Source organism: Zonotrichia albicollis, chromosome 1, assembly GCF_047830755.1.
Source record: "Zonotrichia albicollis isolate bZonAlb1 chromosome 1, bZonAlb1.hap1, whole genome shotgun sequence".
In the NCBI taxonomy this organism is placed as follows: domain Eukaryota; kingdom Metazoa; phylum Chordata; class Aves; order Passeriformes; family Passerellidae; genus Zonotrichia; species Zonotrichia albicollis.
In genome coordinates, this window is record NC_133819.1 from 46993074 (window position 1) to 47016638 (window position 23565).

Here is a 23565-nt window from a genome sequence, read left to right on the forward strand (position 1 = left end):
GGTGGCAGGGCAAGGGTTAAGAGGTAGGACTTTCTGATGTCCATGGTAGAACTTTCTGATGCTGAGATGCTTCACAGTTTCACAGATGAAGGCTGAGATGCCTTTCACGGCTGTCCAAGTACAGAAAAGATTCCCTGTCTCATCAGAAGAAGTGTTCTGTCAGAAACGTGCAGTAAATGGACTGAGTGGAGGCAGAGGAGAGAATCTATGACAGGCACAGAGAATCTATGACAGGCACAGTCTTATCTGTTAAGACTACATTAAGTGGTATTAAAAGGTGCTTCCAAATATTTTAATGGTGGGTTTTGTTGGATTTCTTGGATGGTTAATTAATATTTCTCACTCTACAGTGCCTATTACTGTTTTAAATTCAAGTAGTGTATTGATTGTAGGTGGCGACATGAAGGAAGATTTATATGTATAAAACCCAGTGAAAAAAATGAATCCATGTGTGTCTAAAACCACATGCATTGACCAGCACTAGAAAACATGCTGTTTTTTGCAGGATGGAATTGTCACCCTACTGAATTTACTGGGAAGTTTTCCACATATTTCAGAAGGCCCTTTAGCTTTTTTTGGTTGTTAGAAGTTAATTAATATTTTAGTTCCGGTTCTCCTATGAGATGCAGGTTAAAAAAAAAAAAAAAGAAAAAATAAAAATGTCCAAATCCTTACCCATGAAAAGATCCAGAAGAAGAATGAGGCCATTTGCATAAAGAGAGAAGACCTAGATGGTGTCATGGATTAAAATAGCTTTTTTCTGAATGGAGGAAACAAAGTTATTATGAAAGTGATTCTGGGTAGCATAAAACACATGTTCAAAGATGGAGGATTTTCAAATAGATTTAACAGCTTGGATATGAACATGGAAGTTTGTTCTATTTAGATTTTGACCCAGCATGTGAATGGAAAAGCTCTAAATTGAGTAAATTTGAAGTGAATTGCTAAAGACAGAAGAGGAATTAGGAAAGCATGTCCCTTTCAGTGCAAGACAGAGAAATTCAATAAATAAGGATTACTAGCCTGTCATATTTTTGCTATCAGCAACATTCCCTCTAAAAATCAAACAGTTCTATAATGATCTGTAATATCTCTGTGCTGCTTCTGGGTGAAAACTGTCAAATATGTACATAGGTTGCAACATTTAAATAAAATGGCACCACATTTAAAATGTATCCTGAGGTATAGCTGAAGAAAATTACAATAATGTTCTTTGTATTAGAAAATAAAACACTGTTTATTAAATTAAAATCAGATGCATAAAGTATGTCCTACTTGCAGGAAGGTCAACTGCTGAGAACAATGTCACTTCACCTAGATAATTTCAATCCTGTTAGGACTGCCAAGCACAGACCATTTTTACAGCTCAGTATGAATAATAAATGGGTGGTAAAAAGCCCCAGATGAGGGCACAGCAAATCTCATTGTCTTCTCTTTGCAGTGTGTTGTTTTGTGCAGCTGTTCAGAGCACGTATAAATAGCTACCATGCCGTGCTGCGTTGTACATCACTGCTGTAATGGGCTGATCAAAGCACCAACTGGTGGAGAGGTAGTGTCTGATAGCTGAAGTGTGAACCTTTCTGTTCATTGCAAAAGCTCTTCAGAAGGCTGCTCTGGGCTCTTTCCAGGGCTGCACACAAGGCTGTGAGCTTCGGTGGCCAAAGTCCTATAGATTCACACACTGAATGAAGCAAATTTTGAGGAAATAATTTTAAAATTTGGCTTGTTGTAATTGCACCTGGAATGAGTTAACTAGAGAAGTACCTAGAATAGAGCAGATGTGCAAAATTGCCCTGAATGTATTGGTCTTTAGATAATTGTTCACAGAAAACTGAAAACTTGCTAATCCTGCAACTACTCGGTCTTTTTGGTTCTTTAATATCAATATCAATATAAAGATCACTGATTTCAGCTGATATTGGAATAGTAGCCTAAAAACCTTCTGAAATTGATTTAATATAAAAGTATAGGAAAAGCTTCCAACAGAAATGTTGCTTAGAGCCTAATTTTGCTCTGAAATACAACTGTTCTGGCATCCTTAGGTGTTGTGTCTTTGAGGGGAAAAGGTTGTTCATTTCATATTACTTACACAGAGCAGGATGAGATTTCCTTAACTGCAACCAGAACAGCAAGGTAATTGCAAACATTTTCAGGCAGGTTTGTGAAGACTATAATTTTTGCTCCCTTTCAAACTTCACTGAGTTTAAGGAATTCACATGTACCTGTGTTCTTCAACTTCTAAGGGATCAGTGGGAGTACCAAGCAAAGCTATCAGCAGAGGCTGAAATTCACTGAAGACAGTACACAGCTTCACTGGGAAACTTTTATGGGGTCTTCAAACTGAAAAATACCAGTGACTTACATCAAAGACCAGAAAACATTTTCTCCTTCTGGCCATTTCTCATTTGATTCAGACAGTTCTGCTTTATTTCTGTGCAAAGGAGGCTGTGTGCTCAGATTCATTATATAACTGAGTCTGAAACTCATTTCATGACTCACACTTTGATGCTGACCTCTGCAGCTGCTTGGATTCTCAGCATTTACAGAGGAGTATGAGTCAAAAGGCTTTCATTGCAAAGATGCTGTCACATTATTATAGACTCAGGCTGAAACTAATTTAATGAATGAGGATGCTCTCTGTATCAAAGATTGCTTCCCACGGTCAGATACATCACCTCACATCACCAAAGACCAGCAGCAGCTGCTAGTTTTGCTAAGCTAAAACTTATATATATATGTATGTATACGAAAATGGCAAGGAAACACCTATGGTCCCTCTTGAGTAGAGAGCAGGCCTCCAGTAACACACAGGAGGTGCTTTTGCTTTTATCTCAACAAATGGGAATTACCTAGAGGCCTGTCAAGTTATCTGTGAGAGATATCTCAGCCTGTGCCAGCCCTGTGGGGTGTTTTGCAGACTCCAGGACATCTAGGCAGCTGATTCATACTGCTGAGGTGATAAAAATGTGTGCATCATTAAGGGGTACTCTGAAGTGCCACAACTCTCCAGGAACAAAGTAGCATCTGTCTCCTCAGTCTGGCATAAAGAAACTAGCATGACTTTTTTCCCCCGTTTTCCTTTCTCTATTACTTTCTACTTAAATTTTACCCTGGAATTAGAAAAAAAGCCTACAAAAAATGGATGAACCGCATGCCAAGAGACACATCTCCTATCCTCATGGCAAGAAAAGTTTATTCCTAAACTCTTCCTGATGGATGTTTCATTAGCTGAGCTAGAAAAAACCTTGGGCTGGGCTTACATTACATCCCCAGGCAACCTGTCTCAGAGATTTCCATTGCCTTACAAGTAAAGAATTTTTTATGTCCCTAATGTCCACCTTAATTGTTGCTACAGTTTGTGTCCCTCATATCATATCCCTTCCCATGCTGATGGATTTGAAGACTGGTTCTGTGTCTTTCTTCACTCACTTCCTCTCCTGATTAAACTGTTCTTTTATGTTATGTATAGGCCACATGCCATAAGATTCTGATCATTTTTACTATTATAGATTTTTGCCTTAAATCAGTGAAAAAGTAATTATTCGTTTAAAATAATCATGCTAAATATTGTAAGACCACATAGATCCTCATGGTTTGATGAACAAAGCTTTTTTAATGAAAGTGATGATTATGGAGAACTCTTCGAGAATCAAAGATTGATGCTTAAGGCAATACAAATGCATTCACACACAGAATACACATAAAGGATTCCACACATATGAAAATCACAGCCAGTCTGCAAAGATAGAGACTGAATGGATAAATTCAATGTTTCATTCCTGACTGTCTTGAATTGTTGCCCTAGAAAAGCATGAAAATCCTAGGTAAAGAGGAACAGCTTATTCTGTAACAGCTCTTAGATATATTTAAGTCTCCTAGAGCAGTTTTTCATGAGGAAAAGCACTTCACTGGAAGGTGAAAAATGAATGCTTACAGGAATGCCACTTATGCAATCTGAAAGGAGTGCTAATAGAGTTTATTTTGTCAGTGATATTTGTTGTTATCAACTGAGATGTGCCTATGTGTTTGATGGCTTTATGAATTTCCCTGAAAACATTGTTTATCCTGTAGACTTGGGTGGAAGTCACCATAAATGTCATCCTCCTTTAGATCTTGACTCTTCATAGCATTTAAGAACATACTTAATTCTGAATAAAAGTTCACTGCTTCAGTAAGAAACAAATATGTACTTAGCATTAAGCACATCTTAAAGGGCTTTTGCTAAATCACAGTGTTATTTTCAGGTAGTTTCATTTTCTTTAGCACTCAATGATTCAGTGCTGTATGATTTATTGCTTGTTACAATGCATCTTTCATCACTACCTTTCCTGCTCCTTTGTTGTTCAGATGTGCATTGCTGCTATAAATAATGCTGTTGTGTGAATATGAAAAAAGAGTTTCCTCCAGCAACTATCATTGTATGCTGTCACAAAGTTTGTGAAGGTTAAAGATTAATGCTTAAATAAGGTACTTAATACTGTTCACATCATATATCATATATCTTCTATGCACTGGCATTATTTTTTCCTCTTTTGCTAAGGGAAGATGTGTTATTGAGTAATGATGGTTGCAATAGCTATTTGAAAACACTGAACAGTTGTTTTATAGCTGCAAATGATGCAGACCTTTAAAGTTTGGACCATTTACTGAAGAGATGATGGGCTTGTCTTGCTTTGCTCCTATTATATAAATTTTCTGGATGGAGAATTCATCTTGCAGTGTGCTAGTGCTCTGATGCTTACCTACACCTAAAGGAGGGATTGCAAGTTTTAAATTTCTTGCAGCGGAGAATACTTAAATGTAGATGAAGGTTTCAGCAGCATGAAAAAGTGCTCAGTTAGCTGAGCTCAGTTTTCTGTGATTTTGTTTGTTGACTTTTAAGATCTTTGCTCTAAGCAGCCATGTTTTCTGCCACAAACCATGTGGATCTTACCTGCTGAAATCAGTGCTCTCTGCTCTCCTAGTTGGGTATCACAAGGGCTGATGGAGAGCAGCAGTGCAAAGTCCTCTTGTGAGTTTGTAATTGCTCTGACAAATTGCTGCACTGAGTAGGATCTATAGATGAGAAGATGTTTCCAGCAAACCCCTGATAGGAGGTTAAGGAGACACTGCCTTTTATGGCATTGACATCTTATGGACAGTAAAAAGAATCATTACTGACTGACAGGCAGAACTTGACAAAACAGCTGCTAGTAAAGTAGGAGGTATGATTCTCTTTTATTAAAAGACAGTGATTTATTTGAAGGACTGGATCTCACACACATCAGGCTTAGTGTGTGTTTTCTGAATCCCAGACAGTTCCAGCAGAGCCACGCCAGAGCTTGCAGTGTCTCTGTTTGAGTTCAGGAAATCGAAAGCTCATTAACTTTTGGCTCTCAACAGACAGCTGCTCACTGAAGAGCCCTCTCAGATCTTTGGCTTGTCAATTTGTACAAGAGTTTGGAAACAGGAAGTGGAAGAATGGGTACTTGAGGAGTGAAGGGAAGAAAGTTTCCATGAGCTAGGATAGGAATCCTGCTTTTTATCTTCCTCCGTTTCTAGCTAGGATAATGAAACATGTCTGTGCAGCAGCTGGAAATACATCAAAGTGTAGGTATGCCCATGGATACAAGACAGTAGAAAATTCAGTGATGTGGGAGGACTAGGTGTGAGTAGTGTGACATACTGTGGTGAGCTTTATGGAATTTGTCAGCTGTGTCCTTCTTTCAGCTTTTGGCTGGAGCCATCTAGAACCACCAGGATCAGTGTGTCAGTAACCTGTAATCACCTTGAAAAACCCACCCCACTGTCTCCTGCACCTCTGGGGTATTTTCTTCTGGTTCCAATGGGCAGCATGTAGGGCTTCTGTTGGAGATACTGAGGATGAGTGCTGCTGCTAATTTTTAAACATCAGCAGAGATAGTTGTCCTTTATCTTTTTCACGGGTAAAACTCGTGGAGTACCTGCTCTTCCTCCTGTCACTGATAGTCTGTCAAGCCTCTATCAGCTTTTCAAAACAACCCATCAATGTTTAGCTGCTTTTTATATGCTGGATTTGTCCTCAAAATTCCACCTGAATTTGAAGACAAGCATGATGCCTCACACATAGGGAGCACCTTATTTCTGCCTTTTAAAATGCAGACCCTGTACTCTGTGCTTAATTTTCAGAGAATGCATGGAGTTAAAATGTAAAGCCATGGAGGGGAAAAAGTGTCATGATACTGCAAAATGCTAGAAGCTGATCAATCACTTGCAAGCTGCTGTCTCCAATGTTTCATATACCTGATTGAGGTAGTAGGCTTCTGGGAAAGTTGGTTTTGGTAGCATCAATGTACTTTAAAATAAAGGCAAGGCCGTAGGACAGCTGTGTCTATTGATTTTTTAAATATAATCATGGCACAATGATTGTGCACAAATGAAATTTCATCTTGTTTCTTCAGCTTAAGGAACAAACTAAGTTTTCACTGTGAAATGGAAAAAAAATCACATTTGCTTTGAACTCCAGAAGAAAGGTAGATGTCAAGAGGTGTGAAGCATCATTTTAAAATCATGCTAGTCCCAAGCAGCCTTTTTCCCACTGCACAGGTGTCGGGGGTTCTCCACAACAAGCTTGACAATTCCCCTCCTTCAGTGGATTTGGTTTGTTTGCTCCTGCAAGCAGGTTCCCTGTCCCCAGAGAGTTTGTCCTGCTGCAGCTGAAACCCTGCCATCAGAAATCAAATGCAAATGTGTTCATTAATGAGGAGTCTTTATGAAGTGAAGTACATCACCAGAATGCTGCCACTCAGGCAGTGTGGTCACTTCATAAGATGGCTCCACTAGCAGGTGTTACCTTGGGTGGCTTTCAGGTTGCTCCATGCTGTAAAATTAACTGTTGCTCACCTCTTTCCTTTTAATTACTGGTGCCAAATTGTTGAGTTCACTCTTCCATTTGCAAGGCAGCAGTGAAGGTGCAGAAACCACTGATAGCTGAACTCATTATTTATCCACTTAATAGTGTTCAGGAGGGACATTCTGTGGTTTAATGGTCTCTGCTATAAAAAAGCATTTAAAAGCTCAGTCACTGAGTTGATGCTACAGGTAGTGACCAGAAACCTTAACCTACGTGCCATTGGAACTATATCCCTAACTTTGCATGACTCTGTTCCTTCAGCTGGGAAATTGAGGCTCCTGGGGGACACCGTGCACTGGAGGTGAGCTCTGTTTCCCTTGGGCAAAGGTGAGAAAGGCAGGAGGATTCTCCCTCTCTGTTACCCAGATCTTCTTACCACCCACCAACTTCTTACCTGTTTGACACCAGGAACAAAGGAGAGGAGGAAAAACGTTCTGCCTCTGACCTGAACTGAAGGGTGCTGCTCTTAAGTGATGACACACAGACAAGATCTGGGTTCATCTGCAGGCAAACCACCAAGAACCAGTAAGAGGCCAATGTGATAAAATCTTAATGGTGTTTTTGCTTTCACAAGCAGTGTTCAAATTAGCAAAGACTTTCAGCTAAAATAACAGGTCAGAGAAACTTCAACTTCAGCACTTTCTCTATGGAATATTTATTTTTCTTCATTTTACAAGTTTTGAAACATTATTGCTTCATCAACTTGTAATTAAAGTAAAAAAGCTGTTACCTGACCTAAAGCAACACAGCTGAAATTTTTTATTTTCATTTGGAGTGAGGTCATACCTCCTGTCCTCATAATTTATTAGCACAGGTCCAAAAAGTAGTGCAGGAAAAAAGGTACAGAAGGTGAAATGCATACGTAGTCTCCGCTAGACAGAGCTAAGGATATGCTATGATGTGGTACAGGCTCAGGTTAATTTTGGGCAGGTACCACAAAGATTTCACTGTAATATATTTAATGTAATTGCTGACCTAGTATTGAGTATCTAGAGAGTCTGGGATGAATTAATAATATATGTTTTTTTCTTTTTTTTTTCAATTACAAAAATGGAATGAGAAATTTTACACATATATTATACCTATGTATAATTTACTGTTCTGTCTTTGAAGTCTAATCTATTTGATAGTCTGGAACAGTGATTTCAAATTCAGCTATGCCTAATTATTTGATCTTCTCCTTTGACTCTCTCTTCTCCAAACAGAAGAGATTTATCTTTGGACAATGTTGGGATTTGAACAGAACAAATTAGATGTTGACTGGACTTTTTTTAAGCATAATTAAAATGCAGGACCAAGTCACACTTCCATACCTTTAAGAAAACTTTTTATTACATTAAATATTTAATGCTCAGACATTAATCCATACTAATCTTACAGGACCATGCAGTGACTGTAAAATTGCAGGCCATCAATCCTTTCCTGAGCTCCTTGTATCTGTGATAAACATATGGGCTAAGTCTGCCTTATAAAGTTCAGGCAAACACTCCTTGAAGTTGAGCCATGTCTAAATCAGTAGACCAGATGATCCGAGTCTGTTCCCTGCTCCAACTAAGAGATGCTGTTCCCTGCTATACTAACTCTTTGGTAATTGCTGGAGTGTGCTCATCAGGAGGAGGATCACCTGCTTTCTGTGGCCTTACCCGTGCTCTGATGCAGGGCAGGGACCTTGATCACTTGAGCAGGGGACACTGATGCTCATCAAACAGGGCAGCAGAAGTGGACAAGCCTTTGCTTAGACCTCCTGCATGTTGGGACTGAAGAAACGAGACAGATGAAAGACAAAAAAATCCACTTGAGGTCCCAGGTTTTTAAGGACAGAAGCTGTACAAAAAAAGGGTGTAAAGTTCTCCAGCAGAGTTTTGTTTTTGTTTCTTTCTTTAGAGAAATTTCAGTTTGTTGCTCATTGCTTTTTACTTTCCTTCTGGTATGGGTTATGCACCTTTACACAGATTTTTGTGTGATCAGGGTATGTTTTTTTGGTTTTATTTTGGTTTGGGTTTTTCATTTGTTTGCTTGGTTGTGTTTAGGTTTCTTTAAGTTGTTTTTTTGTTTTGTTTTGTTTCTTTTTTTTAACTATCCATTCATTGTGTCTTAATGATTTTCAGTATAGGGAGCTCTGAAATTTAGCCTGAGTAATTTAAATTCCTACTATATATCTATATATATTCATATATTTATAGAGATATACATATGTGTGTATAAATTGATGTAAATTTACCAGATATTTCATTTTAAAAAATGGTACAGTTAAAGGATCACAGGTGTCAAAATCCTTATAAAAGGGAAGGTTAGTTTTGATAAAAAAGTTATGAATCATAGCTTTTTCACCCTTAATGGCTCAAAAAGAATATTTTTAGTGTTTTCGTAAAAATTAAATTTGTTCAGTAAAATATCTATTCCTTTCATATCAGTGCTGGAGGGAATTCAGACATGTCTACTGGCATTTCTATCATGAAACACATAATGCAAGATTTAAAATTCTTTTTTTCACTGAAACTGTCGTGGATTGCTGCTTTATAGAGAGAAAGATAATAGAGGGGGCCAGGCACCAGCAGGTATCCTATGAGATGCTCTAATTTGTGTCATTCCTTTCTCAAGGTGGTGAAAGGCATTTCCAAACTTTCACACCCTGAGGCAGGGCCAGATTACTTGGATTTTAGTTCCCTAAAACACCAGCTGCTAAGGTCTGCAAATAAACAAAAACCAATTGTGCGTGTGCATGCTTCAGCTTTTTGATGACAATCAAGGCCTTTTGTGGAAAGAGAAGTAAAACTTTTCGCAGTATGATCATGAAATTAAAAATGCAGTTAGGTCTATCAATAGCCAGTAGACTTTCTAACCAATTTCACAGTTAAGCATGGTGAAATATGTAGCAAAAGGACAGATTCTAGTGATGTTCAAGCAGTATTTCTTCAGCTCCTAACAGCAGATTTTCAAAGTTTTCTAAAGGAGACTCCCATGATTCAATTTTTTTTGACATTTTGAAAGCATGTTAAAATCCCTTCAGCTAGTCCTATGAATAAAAATATAAAATTATTCCTTTTTTTGAAGAAAAGTATTCGAAATGAGAAGTCACCAAATACATTTCATTTCTGTAGAGAAAAAAATCAAAAGCTCTGTATGCATATGAAATTATTTTGCTCATCACCTTCCCAAAGAAGACAGATTTTAATTAATCCTTTCTCTGAGAAAGATATTAAATCCTCATCTAATCCCCGAGCAGCAGTTCATATAAAGTCTGGAATCTTTTTTGCATGTTCATAACCACAGAAAACATTATTTTCTCCTGAAGCAAATTGTGCTACAAAAGCTTTGAACGCTTTGAGCGTAGAGGCATTTTCCTTTTCCTTCATTTAATCTCTCACTGGCTTGATACATGTGGATGCATAACAATAATTTTTTTCCCTTCCAATTTTCTTTCTGTTCCAGAGATAAAACCTTAGGAACTCTTCAACAATTTTGGTCTTTTTAAAAGTTCTGAAAACTTAGCTCTGAGCAGCAGGTGCAACGAATGTCTCCCACACTGATTTCTGGTTTGCTTCTAATGACTTTAGCAAATTGGGTATTGTATTTGCTACTTCATATATTCCGCCCACACCACTGTTATGCACTTGAAACTTCTCGCACTCCTGCTTCCTAGATGATACTTATTATTTTATCCTGTATTCCTTTAGTGCAAGAACAATATTACCTGTTTCAGAGGTATGTTTGGACAAGCACTGGAAATTTCTCAGCTAACTAAAGGAGATGTTGTTTTATCTGTATAGACAGTAAATCATCTCTGCTTATACATATACACATGTGTGAAAAGAATCCACAGCTCACCTCCCAAAAGCAGCAAGCCAGATCAGCTGCTCTCATGCTTGGGCACAACCTGTGAGATGAAAAGGACTGAGCCCATTTATTTGCACGAAGATCTGACACTGCAGATCCTCAGCTTACTGCACATAAAGTAGCTGTACTCATCTAGCTCGTGAGGGCTGCCTGTGTGCAATGCCATTGTGAGGGAAATCATGCCCACTCCAAAAACAACACCCTAGTTCCCATTTCTCTGAGCATTTGTATCATTATGCTCACATTTACAACGGTGAGCAAAGAATCATTAGCATGAGATATCCACATCATTGTCACCTTATTCAAATGCGGGTGATCTAAGAGGCACAACAGTCTCAAAATGTGGGAACAAAAATGCTGGATTGAGTTTATTTGCCTAGTTAGAATTTGCCTATTTGGTCACTGGGGATGTGGACACTTAGAGCAACTGTATCCACAACCTTAAACTGGTTGCTAAATTTTGTATTTTTCTTTAGACAATCTTGTTTCTTTGAGCTGTGCTTTCTGTGTTCAAGTCAGCATGTGAGGCAGTCCTGTTTCACTTCTTCATTGGATTGGAACCGTAATTGAGTGGTTTTATTGTGCAGAAATGGAAATGATAGCAGTTCATTTCCACATTTTTAATGAAAATATATTTCACAGTGTGATCAGGAACATCAATGTACTGCTAAGGAATATCAGATAATATATGAAGAAGTATGCCTGAAAAATATATTAGCAAAGGACTATGTTATTTTGGAAATGAAGGTTTGTATCACACCAGACTAATCTACATCTACATTATAGTCTAAAAATAGCTGGCTTGCAGAAGATTACTTTTTTATATACAAACTATATTTTACAGAAATTTTATACATATTTTTTGCTCCTGCTGAATCTATTTTTTAATTATTTGCCAAACACTAATGAAAAAAATTTTAAAAAGAAATTTTTTTATACCACTTGTTTTTCTGGCAAACGACGTTATTAAACACCCTGCTTGTGCCAATGTGCAGTGACAGATAAGCATGAACAAAGCCTTAGAGATTTGAGCCATGCTGAGACAGTTTCTTCAGTGGGTATTTCTTCACTTCATTCTGGTTCCTCTTCCTTTCCACTGCTCTGCAGTTCAGGGAATTCAAAATAAGTGCTGGTACAAAGCTGCTGAGGTTTGAATAGCTCATCCCTTTTGCTGCCTGAAAATATACACAACCTCTCTTCATGAAGTTGACCTGGGATGCAATTTTATATTATGGCAAATATTATCTTCTTCCCCCCACCCACTTAGTAATTCTGACTTGGGTCATGTCATTTCATGTGTTTATTCTGGGAATGGTAAAAAACTGAGCCTCAGTACTTGAGGGTGTTACCTCGTCCAAACTGCTCTTCAGGTGCAGTAATGATAGCAGTACAGTGAATTTATTTCACTATATCTTAGATTTTTTAAAGAGAGATTGGATATGACTTGTTCTCCTTCCATACAATGACTTTTTAAATTTCTCTGTGAGTGTGTGTGTGTGTGTGTGCATGCATCCAGGTGAAGGCAGTGAGAAAGAAGAAAGAAGCCTGCTACTGCAGAGCACTATTAGTCTGCTCTGTGTAATTTCTTCAGCCTTTTTATAAGTGGAATTAAGCCAAAGAGCAGTAAGAATTCAACTGGCTGCTCCTGTATTTAATAAATAATAACCCTGCCATGAAATTGCAATTGGTAATAAAAGGTCCTGCAATTCATCTAATGGCTTTCTACCTCTGCTGTAAATCTGTAATTCCACTCTGCTGCTCATCGCCACAAGACAGAGTGTATTCATTACTTCAGGTACAACTTCTCCCATAGAAAAGAAGAACAGGGATGCAGGCATTTAAATTTTTTTCTTCCCACACTTACTTTTCTTCCCACTACCTCTCTATGGGCATATTTTTTGACCTACATTGTGGTTTGTACTGTTTTTTTCCCAAGGTTTTAGTGTTGATGGATTAGATCAATTCCCTTTGTTGCCCCCTTCTATCTCTGTAGCATCTGAAGCACTATTTGATCAGAGATTAAAGGTGGCAGTGTAGTCTGAAAAGATGTTCTTATGCATTAATTGCAATCTTTTTGCTATGTTTGGAACTTCAATTTTAAACTTCACCTAGACTTGCAGTTGTTTAAAACCTTCTGCTCCTGCTTGGCACAGTTTTAGTTACTGATGATTTCACTGGCTCCAATCTGGCACTTGAGGACCAATGGTGTGGCCTAATGTGAATTAGGCCTTTTACTCAATTTGACAAACCTAGCTTCCCCAGCTACCAGTGTTCCATGCACCACTTGAAGTTGCAGCACCCACTTCCAGGAGCTGTTAGGCGAGATCACCATCCTTCAGGCTAACATGCCACAGGTTGCCTGCTTATAGTTACAACTCATGACTTTAAAAACAATAAACCATTTAACCCTTAGAACTGTTAGAGAAAAACCCAACTACTAGAAAAACGATCTGTAAACAGAAAAAACAGCTTGTAAACAGGAAAAAATAATTTGTAAACAAATGAAGTCCTTTATGAACTGCCACTTCAAGAGTCCCTGTGCCCAGGTAATAATATCCCAAGAACCCCCATCATGTATTGGTGAGGAAGTTTCTCACTATTGCCTTGGGCAAGCTGAACATCACAGGATGATTGTAGTGATAAGAAGTAATTCAAAATAACTGGGTTCTGGGACTTTTCCAATACTGTTAAATGGTTCAAAGTGTAAACAGCTTTTGTTACTCTGCTCTGTGGGGTTTCATCACACATTCCCCTTTTTTGTTGATGTAAAATACATTTTAAGGTGCCATGTGCCCTTTCTAAAATGGCCTGTCCAGTTGCTAAATGGGGAATAACAGTTTGCTGTGACACACCCTGGAGTTGTAGAAATGGTCTAGTTTTCTGTGAAGTGTATGCAGGGCCATTGTCTGTTCTGATGATGTGAGGGATGCCCAAAGCCACAAAAGCTGATCTCCTGTGTGTGATGGCATCTCGACCTTTTTCTCCTGTGTGTACTGTACCCCATATTGCTGATGAAAAGGTATCAATTGAGACATGTGCATGTTCTAAGCGGCCAAATTCAGGGATGTGTGTGACATCTGTTTGCCAGATTTGCAAAGCACACAGTCACAAGGGTTTATCACCATCTGCAGTGGTGCAGTGTGACCTTGGCAGCCAGCACAGGTGCTAACAATATTACAAGCCTCTGTGTTTGACAACTGAAACTGCTGCTGTAAGGCTTAAACACCTTGGTGGAAAAAATTAGGGGATGCCTTTGCTTGTGCTAGTGTATCTGGTTGTGGTGCTATTCAAGCAGGGCTGGTGTTGCCCTCTGTGATAAAACCTGGTGAATTTGTGTGATTCTTGATGTGTAGGATATAATAAGAGCAAGTTCTGGCTTGGATAGTAAGGCATAGAGTTTTTACTAAGTTAAATAATTGTGCATTATCATTTTCCTTTAGTAGTGCTTGGTCTAATCTTTGTGTGATGTCAGCCACATTTGCAGAATCAGTTACAGCACCTAGCAGAGTGTGGGGAAAATGTTGGAAAGCCACAGCTACAGCCTGTAGCTCTACTATTTGAAGTGATCCATTCTCATATCCCTCCAATGTTTGCCACTCACCTTCTTCTTTCACAATGGACTTTCCTGTTTTCCCAGAACCGTCAGTAAACACTGTAACATTTTTTAAGGGTGTTTGGTATTTAGAGGTTTCAGAGACAGTGCAGTTTAGCCACTTGACTTGAGTAATATATGGCTTGGTAAGTGGTAAGTGATTTGTCCTGAAAAATTTTGCAAGGCACTTTGCAAGGCTGTACAGTTAGCAAAACACCATTCAAACCGCACTTGTGTCACAGGAATAATAATTTGTGAAGGATCTCTAGCATTCAATTGTAAACACCTGTGATGACATTTGATGATTAACTCTGCAATTAGCTCAAAGATGATGGGTCTTTTTTGGTTGGTGAGGTAAAAACACCCACTCTAGAATGTGCAAAGCTCAGGCCTGTCTGTATTCCACTGTCCAATGATACTGATAGAATGAAAATATCAATAAGAATGAACACAGTGGCATGAACACATTTCTGGGTATATCTGGTTGACTTGTCTCTTTGTGATAGTTTGCTCTACTAATTCAAGAGCAGTTTTTGCCTTGAGGTTAATTTTCTGGAAGAAGTTAATTCAGGATCACCTTTTAGGAGGTCAAATAAGGGTGCTAATTGTGAGTTGATTAATCCTAGACACAGTCTGACCTAGTTGATAATTTTTGTGGATCATTTAGAGTCTGAATTTTGGTTGAAAATTTAATTGCTTGTGGATGAGGAGTTTGGTTCATTATTTTGAGTCCCAAATATTTCCAGGGTGCTTGCTGCTTCATCTTCTCTGGTGCTACCTGCAGCCCAAGTGTTTTTAATGCTTGTAGCAGGCTTGGCTGAATCTGTGAGAGTTCCTTTTGTGTTCAGGTTGCAATCAAAATCTTATCCATGTAGTGATAGCGGTAGGCCCCTGGAAATTGCTCTTTTACTGATGAGAGTGCTTGTGCAACATATCATTGACAGATTGCAGGGCTGTTTCTCATATCTTGAAGAAGAACTTGCTATTGGTGGTGTTGCATTGGTGCAGTGTTATTAATGGAAGGCAAACTTTGGGATATCATCTGGGTGCAGTGGAATAGTGAAAAAACAATCCTTCAGGTCCACAATCAGGATGTCCCAGGAGGCAGGAATCATTGTAGGATAAGGCACACTAGCTTGCAAAGCACCCATGCCCTCCATCACACAATTGATTTTTCTTAGGTCATGGAGCAAACTCCATTTACCAGATTTCTTTAGTACAACAAATACAGGGGCGTTCCAAGGGCTCCTAAATGGCTCTGCGTGTCCTTGAGCTAGCCGTTCTTGTACTAATGATTTTAGGGCATCTAGCTTTCTTTCTCAAGGGGCCACCATGGTGTCCACACAGGCTGAGGAGTAAGCCATTTCAGAGCTGGTATGGGATACCTTAAACACTTTAACACAGTTAAAAATCCATTCTGTTTAAAATGGCCTCTGTTGAAAATCCATTCCCATCCACACTCCCCATGCGGGAAAAACATCCCTTCCCTACAGGTTCAGTGTTGCAGCAGTGATGTAAGGCCGGATTGTAGCTGTTTGGCCCTCAGAATTTTTCATCAACACAGGGTTGCTGCTCAAGGAGCTCTGTGTGGGCCCTCAGAGGCCAGCAATGGCAGATCCTGCAAGTGTTGTAGGCCATGATGAAGGCCATATGTTGGCAGAGTGATGTCTGCCCCTATGCCAATCATTCCACTGACCTTTATCTGCAAAGGCTTTGCCTTAGGCATCGTAACAGTGCAAACCATGTTAGGTCTTTGATCACCCACAACCTGAGTCATGGTTTTTAACATTAATGCCTTGTGTCATCACCAATGGAGGCTGCAGCAAGTATGCCTCAGCCAGTCCTCTCCCAGGTTAATAAGTCTGAGGAGGTCTTTTCAGACACATCGAGTTTGTGGCTTTTATACCATGTGAGCAGGGCCAGCAGAGCCCACTTGTGATAATTAATCCCTTGTTTTTTAAAAAAGGAAGTTCATATCTTCAGAACGGGCACTTCTGGTGTAGAGGTCCACGCTCCCATGGTCCTGATGGTGATTCCAATCTGCAAAGTGGGGTTTGAAACCACAGGGCATAATCTGCTGCCTACCATTGGAATTTTGCAGCCATTTTCTGCTGTCCCACAGCCTGTTTGCAGCAAGTATTCCGCTGCTCATGGCAATATTCCACTGCAGTTCCTGTCTCCCTGCAATACTGTGGTTGCTTGCTGTAAATGGCTGAGTTGGATCCTCACATGGAGCACCACGTGTCGCATGGAGTTGGTGGTTGGAGACAGAGACAACACATACTCCAGGATTCTCATGTGACAGCAAGCTGTTTTATTGTCCTCACCCTCCTTAAATAGGAGGATTTGAATCTCCCAGTGCAGACAGCTCACTGGTCTGGCTTAAACACCACTCAGCTTCTGTGCCAGTGAGGTGTCTGCAGTTTAGAGTATAATGTGATTGGGTGAAGTCCCTGTATGTATTCAAATCCATCCTATCATAGCTCAACCCAAGGGCCAGTTTATGGAACTGGGCTGGGTTTCTTATTTATAACTGAATTAATTGCTCAGCCATGGACCAGCATGTACCCAGAGCTGGGGATAACTATGCAGGCAGGAGCATCCAGGTGAATGGGGAATGAGATCCAGAAGGGCCTGAGTTTCTTTGCTTTCCAAAGCTTTTTCTTATGGCACAGGAGAAAGGTCAGAATGGGTATGTGCAAAAGAGAAAGGTCCTTCCTATCTTCCCTGAACTCCAAGCCTGAGTCTTAACCATTGGAGCATCCCCTGCAGAAGAAGAGAGAGGTTTATCAGATCCAGGCATCCTCTGAAATCTAACAGGGGAGTAATTCCTATATCAGTGCAGGCTTGAATGGGAATAATGGAAATGACCTCTTGATGCACTCATCAGAGGTAGAAGAAAGAAGGGTAAGGAGTGGGAAGAGAGGAGTGTTTCTCTCCCAGAGCAGATATGATGTGGTTATCCATACTCTGTAGATTAAGATGAATTATGAATTGATATAGAAGTGACCAGACTAGACTATTTTCAGTTGGAAGGGACCTACAATGATCAGCCTGTTAAATTGGTTTTGGTTCAATTAAAAATGGGAGAAGTAAAGAAAATTTCTTCTAAACAACAATGTGAAAACGGAATTGAAAAAGATTCTTATTAATGGATATTAAATGCATTATGTGTCAGAAGTGGCTAAGAAGTTGGCTTTTGGAAATCCTGAACCCAATTTTCCTCCAATGGCCTTCCTGTACTGTGGCAAACAGCTTTGGACTGCTGACGCTCTGGCCTGTGGTTCAGGAGATTTTACAGCAAGCTGCTGATGCCAGCTGTAGACAAAATAGGATCTAGTACCCATGTCTGCAATGCCTCTTGGCCCTCCTCTCAAGGTACATTGGTGCTCATTGTAGTTAAATGGGACCTTAAGCAGAGGGAGGAGCAGGGCAGGACAAGCATATGGCTGGTGCTTTGTTCCCTGCAGTTGCCTTGTTAATGAGCATACGGTGTGCCGGGCGATGCAGTCGGAAGGGTTGGCTGCATTCCTGCCGCCTGTGCTGGGAGCTGGCCTGGGCTCACCTGAAGCCACCTTTCCCTTTTGGCAGCTGGGCTTTATTTCTGTGCTCTTTTCCCTTTCCAGCTGCAGTCCTTTGAGAAGGGCAGACAGTACCTTGGCAATTGGAAGTGAAGGAAAAATCTTTCTGGTGGTGACGCAAGCTGTGAATTTATTCTACCTACATACTGGCACCTGTACACATAACTACATGCCAGCACCTGATGGATGCCATACATTTTGGCCACCTGCTCAGCTCTTGAAAAGTTAGAACACTCCAAGTGACTATGTTGACTGTCTCAATATTTTATAAGAATGCACATTCATCAGGCATCTGTTTCAGTTCATGGGGCTTGGCTCATTTTTTGTGGAAGCTGCTTGCCATTCTAGTCACAGAACAAGAAAAAATTCCGCTCTGCAACACACTAAATGAATAGAGAATCAGGCCCTTGCAAAATATATGATTTCCTTGATGGTAATATTGAGAGGAACAGAGTGAAGGGATTTGAAATCTCAGGGTGTCTGACAGTTCCACTAACACAATATTCATATTTAATGACATTCATCTCCATGTTTTCTTTATCTGCTTGCTTCTTTTCAAAGATAATCCCTTAAGGATTCCTCATTCTTCTGCAAAAGTTTCTTAACAAGAAATGAGAAATGGCTGAGCATCCCTTTTGCAAAATGAACCAGTCTGGAATAAGACAACAACAAGTAATAAAGATGAGGAAAAATCTCCTATTTAAAAAAAAAAAAAATGTTTAAATTATATAAGAAAGAGAAACCACCAACTCGCATTTTATTATTTATTATAAAAATGCTCAGTGATTTTTGAAACTCTAGCGTTTTACTATGGGTAAAATCTAAGCATTTGCAAAAGATCTGATTCAAAACTGACATTAGAGGAAAATTCAACTTTCTGTCAGTTTGGGGATCTGATTCAAAGCTGGATAGAGACTTGACGGGTGAGAAAGATCAGCCTGGAGCCCAGCAGAGAACAGTTATCTAATTCTGTGATGCTTTTAATATTTCAAAATTAAGTTTATACAGATTCTGGATGAAAATCAAACTCAAACTTTTCCATCAAAGAAAAGGGCTTTTCAGCTGTACTTACTGGACTCTAACTCCAGAAGCAAGAAATTTGGGGATGCAGTGAACACACTGTGCTGTTAGTTGGCCCTGTGGCCCAAGGTGATCCATGTGCTGCAGATGGCACAGAGTCTCAACCCTGGAGTCTCTGCAGAGTGTAGCTGAAATTCACACCTCACAAAGAGCATCCTGGGAATGGCTAAGTTTGGCAGTGTCAACATGCTGCTACGAGGTCCTGCTTTGGGATGCAGATCCTGAAACTAAATACTTGGGAGGAGGTTATAACCAGCTTCTGAAATCTTACTTTGACTCCCAAATTTTTTAATCCTAGTAACAGCCACTTCATTCTGGAGGGTGGAGGATGGATATTAGGGGTTTCTGTCAAGAAAATCCAGTATCTTTTTATTTAGCCTATAAAATATCGTTGCTGTTTCTAGTCTTAAAGATTTAGAAATTTGATGTCATCTCCACCTGGAGGGGCTCAAAAATTGTATAAATGTGAGTGCCAATGAATGGTGGAATACTTGCATCCTAAGTAAGGCACACATGAAATCCTCTGTTTCACACACAGCAATGACCTACAAGAGTCCAGAAACATGGGCATCCCTTCCCAGCCACATACCAGGCACTGGTACCACTTGGAGATGTTTTTGGTTCCAGATTTGAGGCAATCAATGCAGCCTGTTTGGGTATTGCCTACCCAGGGTGTCCAGGTCTGCATCCCTCTGGATGCACGACGCCAAAGGAACCCAATGCACGTGCTGAGCAGCTTGTTAAGTCAAAGGAGAATGACTTTCTGACAGACAACAGGAATTGTGTCACCAATATGTCAGTTCTGCTCTCCTGTGCAGCGGGGATGAGGGCACACAGCTGTAAAGAGGTGCTGTGCTCCAGAGCCAGCAGCTGAGTCCCTCTGAATTGCCCCAAATGTTCAGCTTTTAGGGAGGAGCTGAGCACTGGGAAGAGCAGGCTAAATTTCCTCTTCCAAAGCTGGCATATAAAGATTTGGATAAGCATGGGGTTTTTTTACAGAAAAGCAATTAACTTGCTGCTCTCTTAGAAGTAAGAAATATCTCATTCTCTTTCTTCCCACAGTCTGATACTGTTATTTGTTCTTTGCATTTAATATGATTATGCCTAACTACTCCTGGGTGCCAAAGCTCCAAAGAGCAGAAAACCAAATATTTTTTCAATTTTACTCTGAACGATGCCTAAATACAACCAAATGAAATCTAGCATAAAGTCTCAGTAAAAATAATATACTTGAGCAGATCTTTTTTCTGCCCATTTCAGATGTACCTAATCTTTTTTAAAATTTGACACATTAGAATACTTACACTGGCTGGCTTTTGGCAGGTTATCTGCATCATGCACAGAAATACTGCCACACAACAGTTTCTGCCAGGGAAGTCAAGATACAGAAACAGCAGAGGAGGAACCAGATATTCCTGCACAGTCCCTCCTCCTACTGCTGCTGTGATGGCACCTCTGCCTGCCACGGAGCATCCACACTGTGATGCACAAAATCAACCATCTCCACCTATTGCATTTCACAGCTGCTGTGCAGGAAAGAACAGAGTTTTTGCATGAGGAATTTCAGGCTTAAATAATCAAAATCACTCATTTTTACCTGATCTTTAAAAACTTTGATTCATTGTTTCCTGGTCTTGCTTTTCTTTTTTTTTACCTTTTCTTTCCAGAGTTACCTACCTACATCTACCACATCACATCATCACATCATAACATCATCACATCATCACATCACATCACATCACATCACATCACATCACATCAATCACATCAATCTCCTGGTTTCACTTTCTGCAGTTTACAGGGTTTCCTCTTCTTTCCAGAGGGGAGTGCCATGCCACTATGGGGAGATAAAAGAAAAGGCATTGCACATCAGCCCCCATGTTTCTGCAGACTCAGGGTGTCAGTTTTGCTGCACACAGCAACCACAGAATACTCTCTTCACCTTTCAGTGGAACCATTTATGCTCTTAGGTTTTCTGGTGCTTTGCTTCAAGTTTTCTTATTTAAGAAAACGAAATGTGTGTAGCTCCTGAGACTGAGATAAAGGCAACAGCAAATGAGGAGACCTCTAAAGCAAGTTCTGTCTATTCTTCTTTCAAATAATCCATTCTTATTGCTTATGGATATTTAAATATCTTTCCTATTTATGAAGCATGCTGTGGTGCAGTGCTATAATACAGTGACTTTAAAAAAAGCCACTCTAAAGGTTAAGAAGGAAGAAGCATGTTATTATACATTAGATGAAAAACTGTCTTGCAATAATAATTGGACAGCATTTTACATTAAAGCAGAGAGAAGACTGAATTTCTCTCCCTGTAAAACTGTCTCAATCTCTTAAAACATTGAAAGTTCTCAGAGACTTTCAAGGTCCCAACTAAGGAAAAACCAAAGTGAGTTACTGGACTCAATCAGCTATTCCTTCAGCACAGAGGAGTTTCTAGGATTTGATCTTGCCTTTTGTAAGTTTTTTAGATTCAATCATAAAATATTTTATTTTGCCATTCATTTCAGAATTTGCTTAATATCACCATGGAGAGTGGGGTGGGGAAAAACATCTGAACACCAAATTTCAAAGAGTTGTTAATGACTTGTAGGGGTTTATTCTAGAGAATTAGCCTAATTCTAGATGTGGTACCACAGACAGCCCATGGCTTCCAATTCTGTGACTAAACAGCATTTTGACAACAAAACACGGCAGAGACAGTAACTGAGAAATACTCACTGGAGGAAAAGCTAATAGTGATGGAAAATCTGCATTAGCCTCTGCAGACCGGAGAGTGCTGGAGCAGGGCATGGTATAACCTTTGCAGCACCATAAGCACTACTTAGAGAAAGTAGCTGGCAAAGCCACAAGACAAGTCACTCTAGGTTAGCCCTGAGAGCTGCACGTGATCTGGCCTGTGGGGTGGATACTGAGAAGCCTCTTAGTGCCTGTAATATGCTTGAGCTTAACAGCTCTGTAGGAATGAAAGTGCAAAAAACCCAAAAGCTCAGTGTAATAAAATTTGACTCTAGCTAAGAGAATTCTGTAAATATAAGAAAGAGACATTAGAAGAAGGAAGAAGAGGGGTAAAAAAATGGTAAAATATTTTCAAGACGGTTGGATGCTACTTAAATTCTGAGCAGAGTTTCAAAGTCAACCTGTAAAATCAGTCAGAAAAAAATGCAAAAATGTTTCCCTTCTCTTTTATATAATATATGAGCATTTCCCCAGTGGTTTTCAGCAAAAATGTTGTGGTTCTATAATATTTCTTTTTATCTTTTTTCTTTATATTTCTTTTTTATCTATTTCATGTTTCCAACCCATGAGTCATTTGTCACTGTTAAATATTGATCACTGGTGCATATTAGTCAGAGTTGATTGCCTCCTGACTGGTACTGATTATCTGTACTGGTCTAGACTGATTCCCTCCTCTAATGTCTCCACTGAGTGACTCTGAGGACTCCAGCATCTTCTGGAGAGCCTGATTATTGCTCAGACACACAGAGGTTTCTGCAGTCTCTAAAACAGCCTGGCCCAAAACCTGAGATCCAGGCATGTCCTAATTTGGGAGGATTCAGAGTAAAAATTTGGACCTGATATTCCCTTAATTTCTCCTATGAATACAGGGTCTGGGATTTGGAGGGCCCTTTAGTGACCCCTCTCTTGCTGCTCATGTAGGCAGGGATAGGCACAGTCCCAAAAAGATCAGGGACATGGACGACGTGGGCATTTTGTGGAGATCGCTGCTCCAGCACCTGGGGAAAAGGTGTGCTGTGCTAGCGAGAGAGGAGTCTAAAGACTCCTGAGCTCATCCATGGCCATCTGTACCTACAGAAATGCAGGACTGGGTTTTGCCATGAGCAGGTAAGGAGAGATTGAATTGGTGGGGTTTGAGTGTGAAACACATCGAGTTCTGCTTGGGATTGCACTGTCATTGGGGCAGAGCATCCTCACAAAGATGAACAAGGGCTGTATTTACCAAGTGACTTTGAGCTCTGGTCAGGGAAGATGAGTGCACTCTCATCTGTCACCTTGGTGTACAGCTAGAGTGACGCCACTGGAGATGGGCAAAAAACATCTGAATAAACAGAGGGGGTGTGTGATCAGTGTCCAGAAAATCTGTGAATAGAGAGATAATTGATTACTTGATTATTCTGAAGAGTCTTGAGCCTCTAAGTATTTAGGAGCTGTGCCTTTCCAGACAGGTTTTCTGTATGGTGAAGAAAGCACTGCCTTCCTGGGTGTGCAGCACACTCCAGCTCTTTGCAGAGGTGAGGGAGAGGTCTATTTATGAGGTCAGGTAGATATTGACAGGTCCCTTAAGCCTACAAACTTAATAGGGTTTTGTTAATATGGGAGAGCATGTTGGTGTTTGCTTATGGATATACCGTAAGACTGAAGGTAATCAACATCATAGTGAGCCTAGCTAAGGTAAGTAAGCAATGCTGCTGAGTGGAATACCCAGTCTCCTGGGTTTAGTGCAGGGAAGAGCTCCATGCTTTTTCAGGTGTGCCTGACTCCAGAGCTAACAGCTTGGGGTGCCAGGTAATCCAGAATAGACAAAGGACATGGCTGGGGCCATGTGTGCTGACTTTGTTACTGGCTGCTGCTGTTGGAAGAGC

General features: G+C 40.0%; 1 protein-coding gene across 1 annotated transcript in view; it reads left to right on the top strand.

Annotated features, from left to right (window-relative positions):
• Positions 1 to 23565, top strand: part of NPSR1 (neuropeptide S receptor 1) — a 108845-nt gene that overhangs the window by 26663 nt on the left and 58617 nt on the right. The gene's annotated exons all lie outside the window — the stretch shown is intronic.